Source organism: Podarcis erhardii (assembly GCF_964252035.2).
Source record: "Podarcis erhardii genome assembly, chromosome: 4".
NCBI lineage: Eukaryota > Metazoa > Chordata > Lepidosauria > Squamata > Lacertidae > Podarcis > Podarcis erhardii.
In genome coordinates, this window is record NC_138508.1 from 49094757 (window position 1) to 49103930 (window position 9174).

The window sequence follows — 9174 nt, forward strand, 5'->3', positions numbered from 1 at the left end:
ATAATCAAAGAAGAATATATATATGTACTGAACAATGAAAAGAGAATACATAAAAACATTCAAAGCTAGCACACCATTTCACCTCAATAGAATGTTGTTTAACAAAAGCATTCAAGGTTGTCTTTTGGTTGGTTGGGAGATTAAGATTGTCACAAATAATGATGGATCCTTTAATTTGCATATGTTGGTATTAAACAAGAATTAACACAGTGATGTTTAAAGTAATTTAGACTACATTTATTTGAGCTGTGCTAATTGAAAGAAAACAAAAGGAAAAATGTAGTAAAACAGCTTCCTCTTGTGTGAAGAATTTTCTTCCACACATGTACAGAGTTTTTAGATCACTGATATACCTGTTTGAACAATTGTTTTCTGTTATGTTTCATCTCCACAGTTTCATATGACTTGAGTGTGTTGTGTGCATGTTTAACCTGCAACGGTAAAGACAGAAAAATCAGAGAACACAAGAGAAGAATAGGAGTAGGACAAAAGTGTCAACGTGGGCAAACTGAACAAATTTCCCCCCTCAGTCATCTCAAGCCGTGATTCTTTCAAAGCATGTATTACCTTGTTCCGCAGAATAATGATGCATTTTAAGAACAGTTAGGCAACGAATTAGCATGCATACACATTCAATGACTCACTCTTTCTAAATTATAAATCTCTTTTTGATCCTCATAAAGGTAAGATACTTAGTCGTCTTTTTAAATTAATATTTGTTTCTACATAGCTTCTTAAAAGCAGACTACAAAAGTAAAATACTATATGTACTCAGTGTCTCTTGCCATCAGTTTATTTGTACTGGCCCTGCATAATTTCTATTATAAAAGTCTTTCAAAGCATACATATTCTCAAAAGCCAAAGATCTCACATTTATAATTTCCTTTCTAACCCCCCCCCCCCCAGTCTTCAGCTCCAAGATAATGCATCTTTCTCATGCTTTACTTTCTTTGCTATGGTATTTATTTCTTCAAAACCGGGAAAGAAAGAAAAAAGATAATTGCACATAACCTTCAAATTTAAAGCCTATCCCACCGTTTCATGTATTCTGGCACCTGACAGCCTTCTATCTCGAGGTCTTTGTCACTCCTTCTTTCTAGACCCCCCATTTCAAAGAAGAGATGGAATATCACCTCTGTTTTGGTAGCTGCAGCAATGGCTGCTCTCATTTTGCCTCTTCATGTGGAAACTGTGTGTTTCTAGTCTGGCAGCCAGTGCTGTCCCCTTGTGGATGATGAGAACAATTTTGAGGCTTGCATATGTCATGCTGTTCGACAAGCTGAATGGTGTGCCTGTTAAGTTTTTCATCATCTTTATGAAATTCATACTCATCTCATTGAAATGCTATCCCCCCCCCTTAACCTCTAAAGGACAGGACCATAGATTCATTCTCTGTCTCCTACCACTCTCAGTAGATCTCTTGCGAGCAAGGATATGAAATTGAACTCATTTGCTAGTGGTCATATGCTAGCAGTCATGTTGTCAATCTAGACTAATTTGTAACTGCGAAACTGAATGTGCTACTTGGTAAATGAATATTTTCTAAACACACAGTTTTCTTATTACCTTACATGAACTCCACACACACACACACACACACACCCCCGGCATAGAATAATTACCACAGACATTTGCATTTATGTAATCCTATTTGCTGTCAATAAAGCAATAAAACAGTTTTCCAGCCATGTTCCTAACCATGTTTATTTGTAAATAAGTGCCATTGAAATCATGAATTTAATCCCAATAACTGTACATAGGTTTGCAGCTTATTTCAGGCAGTATTGTCTGTATATAAGCCACAGCTCAAGAACATCATGTCTAAGAATATGTATGTATGTATAGATACACACAGAGAGACAGAGAGAGAGAGTGTGTGTATCTTTAAATCCTATCACTTTGGTGCAATTTATTTCAGTTAGGCTGCAATTCTATCCATACTTTCCTGGGCCTTAGCCCTTCATGATATTAGCCACAATCAAGGAGAAGGTAAGTTCATTGAAACCCAATGAGACAACCATACAATGGAAGGCTTCCAGTGCTATTTTTCTATTCATTTCAGTGTCCACTGGCCATTGCTACCCCATAGGCCCAATGCTTAGATGTGAAAGGCCCGAATCCAGGCTTAGATATGGTCAGTCATGGCTGACTATTGATTCCAGCGTGTCCACACTAAACATGTCTTAGTCTGGAGCTAACCCATTGTCTTATATAGTCTGGATCCAACCCATTGTACCAGCATCCTAGTGCAGGTATGGTCTTAAAATCAGTTCCATTGCTTTGTGGATGTATAAGGGGAGTTTAATTAAGAGGCTTGTGAAGGACAAGACATAATGATGGCGGAAGTTGAGTTAATAGAAATAATTTGTTCAATGTACTGCATATGCACCACGATCCCATCTGAGATTCGTTTTCCTCACTAAGAATATGACAGCATTTATATAGCAAAGGTAGAAATGCATGCGAGGAATTTATTTTTGTTTCTGTCCAATAATAATACCCACAATTACTTCCCACAACATTAAATGTGATCATGAAATATGGCCATCATGTGCTGAATCTTCTGTAATATCTAAAGGTTGATCTTTCCCCCTAGGGGTTCATAACATAAAATATACTTGCCATGTATGTACAAAGGGAACTGTAGGGTTTGTTTATTTATTTATTTTCTTCTGAAAGGAATATTCAGTGAAAAACAAATGCTGCTGTTATTTACTAAAGTCTTTAAGCAGAGATGCTGTGACTTATGAACTGAACAGATCCCCAAATAGTCAATGGTTGGAAATATATTTTTCAAATAAGTTGCTCAGTAAAACAGTTTTGGGTAGAACATGTGGATGTCCTTGTGTCAAAGTCCTGCACAAAGTGGATGAAAGTTAGAGGGAAATATTATTTTATACATTTTCAATGGAGAGCAGTGACTGGCTCCAGTCTAATTCTGCAAGCCCCTTCACATTTGTAATCTTCAAAGAAATTGCTGTTTAATGTTAGCAACATTCTTTGATCCACCCTGGTTTTCCACAGGCTTAATCACAGTCATATCTATATAAATGAAGAGACATATGGGAAAGAAGGTGTGTTAACTCAACATTACTAGTTCACCACACTTTCATGGCAGCATTATTAACAAAACTTAAAAAAGAAAAAAGCCTGCTTGTGCTCCCCTTTATAAAGTAAGGTGACTGAGCACTTAGGGATGACCAAGGGTTAATTATTAGAAAACTGGAATCGGGGAAAACCTTAAACCTGGGTCTGTGACAGCTGTAATTGAGCTGATTGATTACGACATCCCAGCTATTGATTTAATCTAGTCTGCATTCCCCACTGGCTCTAAAGGTGCCCCCAGATGAAGTCCTGAGCACTTGAACCTGGATATTCTCCCAAGTCACAGCCCAGGTATAAAATTACAAAATGTTTAGCCATTTTCTTCCTTGTTTGCTTCATGCTTTTTATTCAAGCGCTTCTAAATACTCTGTAGATGAATATTTTTAACCGCTGATGAGTTGAGATATCTTGTAGTTTGCAGGACGCACCACTCACTTGTAAACATAGTAACCTGCCCCGCCCCTTGACAGCAATACAGCAGTTACTAGGGTAAGAAAAGGGGCAGACCAAAGATGCTGGAAGGAGCAACCAAAAAAGAAAGTAGTAATAAAAGTAAAATAAAAAATAATAATGATGAATTCTAGCAAAAGTAGACCCACAAGCTCAATTTGATGCATATTACTCCAAGGAAGTCTCACTGTGTTCCGTGAGGTTTATTCCTACCAATGTGCCTAGGAATAAGCCCCACTGTCACATTAAGGCTTAATTCTGAGTAAACATCTATATGTTTGCAATGGCCAATCTAATATATGCGCAGCTCTAGGAAGTCAGTATAGGTCGCAGACAGTTGATAGCAGTACATAGTCACACTGTAGGTGTTGTCGGTTTTTTAAAAATAAAAAAGTAAACCAGTTAATTGAATGCCATAATCCTGTCATTTTTATCAGTTTTCCAAATCTGGTTTCAATCCTTCATTTGTTGGGCTATGTCTGGTGTGGTTTCATGCCTTGCAAATTTTTGTGGTCTTGCCTGCCTTTTTGTCTGTTGTTGTTGTTGTTGTTGTTGTTGTTTTACCCCACCCATCTGGCTGGGGTTTCGCAGCCACTCTGGGGAACTGCTTCTTAACTATCTTTCTTGGGGTGGGGGTTAAAAGTGTTGATGGTATTAATTGATGCACAATCTTCTTTAGGGGTCATATACTAACACTTGCTTCTTTTCTCTGTTGTAGTTTTTCGTATTTTAATATGAATGTTGTGCAGATTGAGGCCCTTCATGCTGCCTGTCCACTTAGCTTGCCCAGTCCCTACTTTAGTTGGCACTGCATGCTGGGATCTGCCTGTTTGCTGAAAGCTGAGAGACTTTTTCCTCTTGGGGACAGAGTACTGTACTCTGTTTCTTACATGAATTCTGTACTTTAAATCATATTGACATAGTGTTCCTTTTTCACAGAACTAAGTGCACAACACATATTTAAAATTTACCAAGTGTTAAGACAGAGCAAGTCAAAGCACATTAAATAACTGCATTATGAAACTAGCATGGCACACATTTTCTGCATCTCAGCTAGTAAACCTTTTGCTGAGATTTACAGAATATCTGTGGTCAAATAGCTCCATATGTATGTTGATAGATATACAATGATAAATAATGCTCGAATAAAAAAAGTCTGCACCATTGTAGTGCTTTTGTGCAATACAGTATAGCTGTTATTCTTTTGTTCTCTTTCTCCCTCGCTCCCTCCCTCTCTCTCACATACACACACAGAGGCAGACACTCAGTCACTTTGTTTTTTGAAGTCTAGAACTGCCCCTTCCTATTACAGATTTTAAACCCAGAAACTTTCTGCTTTATCATCATATTAGTGACTCGGAATCAGGCAGTAATTTGGAGGGGCGGGGGAATAAATCACCATTCCTATTAGGTGACAGCCTGACTCGTTTTTTCTATTTTTTTTAATGCAGAGATTCTCATTAGGATGAAAATTATTAATTTTCATTCGTTTTGTTTAAAATACCGAGATGAAACGTTGCAACCTTGTAGCTTGGGAGAGAGGTGATGTGCACACTGGAAGAATCGTTTCCACTCATGAATTCAGCACAGGGGAAAGGCGGCGGGTGGGGTGGGGGTGGGGAGGAGAATGAAGGCGTAGAATAAATTCTAAGTCTGTTAAAGAATTTCTGGCATTATTTCTCCTTACATCACGTGTGTGTGTGTGAGCCGAGCTTGTCTGCTCTTCCTGAGGCAGAAGACCGAGGATGAACGTCTGTGCACAGTCTATTTCCACAACTGCATTTGGAGATCTGTCTTATTGATTAGGGGGGGAGAAAGGGGTGGGAATAGGACGGGGAGGGGAGGGGAGGACCGTCAGGCTCCTGGCTTATTGCAGCTCAAGACATTTTCTTCCGGAAAGATGTCAAACAACTGAGATACAGCTACAGAGGAAGTAGAAAGGTGGGAAAAATAAGAAGAGGGACCTGTTTAGAAGAAATGAAGGCATTTCTTATGAGTGTACTGGGGCTGCTGCTGCTGCTGCTGCTTTTTTCCCCTTCTCCTCCTTCCTTCCTTCATTCCTCTTGCAACAACTGACCCGCAAGGCTGGAGTCACAGCGTCATGCAAATGTTGCAGCCCAGCAGGTCTGGCAGAGGGCGGATGCTGGAGAGAGAGTTAATGTAAATGACGAGTGCAGGGAAAAATCCAGCCGCTGCCACCCCCTCCACATGCAGCCGCTCTGAGTCAGCATCCGACGTTTCGCCTTGCCTTTGTGTGCGCGCGTGTGTGCGCGTGTTTTGTCTGTGGAGCTGCGTGTGCATGTCTGTCTGAGTGTATGTAAGTGAGCATGTCCGTCTGTGTGTGTGCGCGCGCGCGCGCACTCCCCCGCGCGCGCATATTCATGGGAGGTAAAACCCAGTCAGTCAGTGAGAAGCAAAGGTACGTTGGAGAGCAGCTGAAATCTGACTGATTTCCATCTACTGAGCATCAGATGTATTCCCTAAGGAGGATGGGTCTATGTGATGGGGGGGGGGCGGTGTAATTATGTTAATGTCATATTTACAGAGGGGCTAGATTTTTCTTCCTAATTTCTTGGTTTGGAAGCTATGGTCAAAAATTGCTTTGGAAAATCATCTTACAGTTCTAACAAAAAGCATGATAATTAATTTTTTGCCCAAATGTCTAAAAATTACGGGGCTTCTGGTGATTTGTTTAACTCTTTCGTGCCTGAGGCATAACAGTTCGAAGTCTACTGCAGAGCAAATGACAAAGAAAGGGTTTGATTGTGACATGATATTCTTTCCTCGATCAAAATATTTAAAGTACTCCAACATGTACTGAATCTAGAAGTGACATTCCGTTAAATGGGGTGAGGGGCAAGGGATAATGAAACTACCTAGGAAGGAGGGGGTGTCAATTAATAAATATTTTCTTCCAGTTATTTTTTGTGTGTGTAGTTTATCAGCTTGTTCTGCAACTTGAGATACTAATTATTTTGATTACTGTTGTTTTCTCTCTCCACTTTCTTTTTCCCTTTAAAGCTGAGCTGCATCATGAAGAAAGACAGGAATGAGTTATATACACCAGTCTCTGCCTCAGTGGCCAGGATCTTTATGGCTGCTGATTCTTTGGCTCTGGGTTCATCTGCCGAACATCATGGATCTGTTCCTAAAAGTAGACATTTTCTTTTCCATTCTACAATTGAGACTCAGATGCCGAAGGAGAGAGAGTGAATCTTTTCCGCATTGTTGTTGTGCCATTAAAAGTCTTGGACTTTAAAAGCAAAAAGTGATTGGGGAAAATACCTTCTTTCCCGCCTGCTAACTGTATGAAGAATATTTTTTGAAAGTTTAAATGTGGTTCAACCGACTCGGGACCAAGAATGACAAGTTAGCTCAAAGTCATTGTGTTCTGCAGTTTAGGATGTGGAAAGTAAATCTGCATTCAAAAGTCAGGTGCTTTTTCATATTAGTAGAGAGATACATATTCAATAAAAGAAAGAAGGGGGTAAACATAAATGATACACAAAGGGCATTCTTGGTCTAAAATGGCTTTAAGGTGCAGAATGTTTTAGGGCCCACTGTAAATATGGTAGTGAAGATATAATGCTGAACTGTTTAATCTTTGTCTAAGCCACTGGGGAAAATAGAAGGAGAGTGTTTAAAAGTCTGTTTGAAACAGATGTAACCTGTTTTTAGCTTCCTGTTCTTACTTCTTTTGCATGCATAACTTTGATAGCCTTTATAAATGGGAGGGTTTATTAAATAAATAAATAAATCTCAATAATATCTTGCTCATGCAACTGAAGGTCTGTTTTGTCAGTGTTAGTGGTGCCTCTTTTTGTTATATCTTCCGCACTTGCTGAAAGAGATACTTTCTAAAACAACAACAAAGCCCAATCTGATTAATTGAAGAAGAATTCGACTGGATCTTATCGGACTTTTCCTAGTCCCTGAGACCCTAACTTGTGAGGTTTTTTAGTAACAATCACAAGTCAGGCTCTTGGGACCTAGGCGGAGGGGAACCAGCAACTTTGGACTTTAATGATTAACTTTCCACGATAATAGCAGCATAAAAAGATATATTTGTCAATGGGGGAGGCATGTGATGTTTTGGCCCACAGAGAAATGCATTGTGCAGAATAGAGATGGTAACGTGCTGTGTTCCAGGTTCTTATATTCAAACAGCTGTACTGTACTCTTTAATGTTTTGAATTAATGTTGGGCCTTCATTCAAGTGCTGGAGAATAAAGCATCCCTGTGATTAGATAATGAAACTGTGCTTGACTCGTTTGCCATTTCCACACTGAGGCCTAGCAAACCAGTATCTTCCCCCTCCCACCTATAAAGTTTTGATGCAAGTGTATAGATAGGTATTTGCCTGTCCTGTCATTTTGTTCCAATGTTTTAAATGCTTTCCTCTCTGTTTCTCTAATTGTAACCAGCACCACAGCATTCCATAGCACTTCCATAGTTTTACTATAACATAAAGCTAATATCAAATGTATTGTTTTCCCTTGTGATTATTTTACTCAAAACCAGTTAACACAATTTTGTTCTGCAAAGACATAGGTGCTTCACAAGTTGTTAGCATAGCACTGAAAAGAGCTAAAATATACTGGGATTGATTTCTTCACATACAGCTTTCATTTCCATATAGTCCTTGAGGCTTTTTCAATTTCCTGTATTATCTTTCCCATCCTCTACTGTGAAAAATTCAAACTTTGCAGTCTGAAACAAAGGCATTGCACATCACAAGCATTCAAACAATTCCCCATTTTGGATTATATTCCAGCTACAGCTGATTTCCCACCCCCCTGCCCCCAGTGTGTGGGAGGAACTGTTGTACTGTCAGCATCAACACTGTTATTACAATACATTGTTCTTATACTGCAGAATAATTGTATAGTCATTTTTAAAAAAAGTCACCGCCCCAAATGTTATAAATAAATAGGGTCTTGTTCCTTCCCCCCCAAGGAAACACATTTTTGGCAAAGGCGTGGCACATTCATTTTTTGGCAACAATAAGTTTTCGCAAATTCTTTTTTAATCACATGTTTATATACTTGATCCAGCTGTGATCTAGCAGTATTAAACTAAAGGACTATGTATGTAATCAGAAAGATGTCTCCAAATAAATAGTATTGCAGGCAAAACCAGTTCATCATAATAAATGTGTGGTGCTCATTTTGACACACACTAATTAAAGCTGAAATAATGTATATATTTCACTTGAATGAAGATTTTCCAGTTACAGTAAGATTAATAGAAGGGCAGAAATCTTTATAATCTATCATTGCTCCCATGCAATCTCTCCTGGTTTGATTTTGGCCCAGTAAAATCCATAATAATACTACATGAATCCAGTTGATGTTACATTTGCACAAACAGTTGCCCTACCCACCTTTGAAGGAATACAGGAGCATAAATTCAATATGGTGCTCATAGGTTGATTGAGAATAACCATTGTTTCAGGCCAAAATAAATTATAGCTGAATTGTCCTCCAGTGTGAGCCAAAGAGTGAAGTTCATTAAGAAGGGGTTCTGTGGAGAGCAAATGTATGTGCAAAAGGTCTTGGGTTCAACCCCTGGCATCTAGGTAGATTTGGAAAAGAGTGGAGAGCTGCCAGTCATTGCAGT

General features: G+C 39.0%; 2 long non-coding RNA genes across 16 annotated transcripts in view; one reads left to right on the top strand and one right to left on the bottom strand.

Annotated features, from left to right (window-relative positions):
- LOC309340036 overlaps positions 1 to 8041 on the top strand; it is a 241717-nt gene extending 233676 nt beyond the window's left edge. For all 15 annotated transcript variants that reach the window (XR_014155733.1, XR_014155734.1, XR_014155735.1 and 12 more), the window contains one exon: positions 6577 to 8041. This is a non-coding gene — a long non-coding RNA (uncharacterized lncRNA). The remainder of the gene's footprint in view (positions 1 to 6576) is intronic.
- LOC309340043 lies at positions 216 to 2874 on the bottom strand. The gene is made up of 2 exons (XR_014155757.1): positions 1012 to 2874; positions 216 to 431 (listed from the first exon to the last, which is right to left on the bottom strand). It is a non-coding gene; the product is annotated as an uncharacterized lncRNA (long non-coding RNA).
- Positions 8042 to 9174: the final 1133 nt, after the last annotated feature.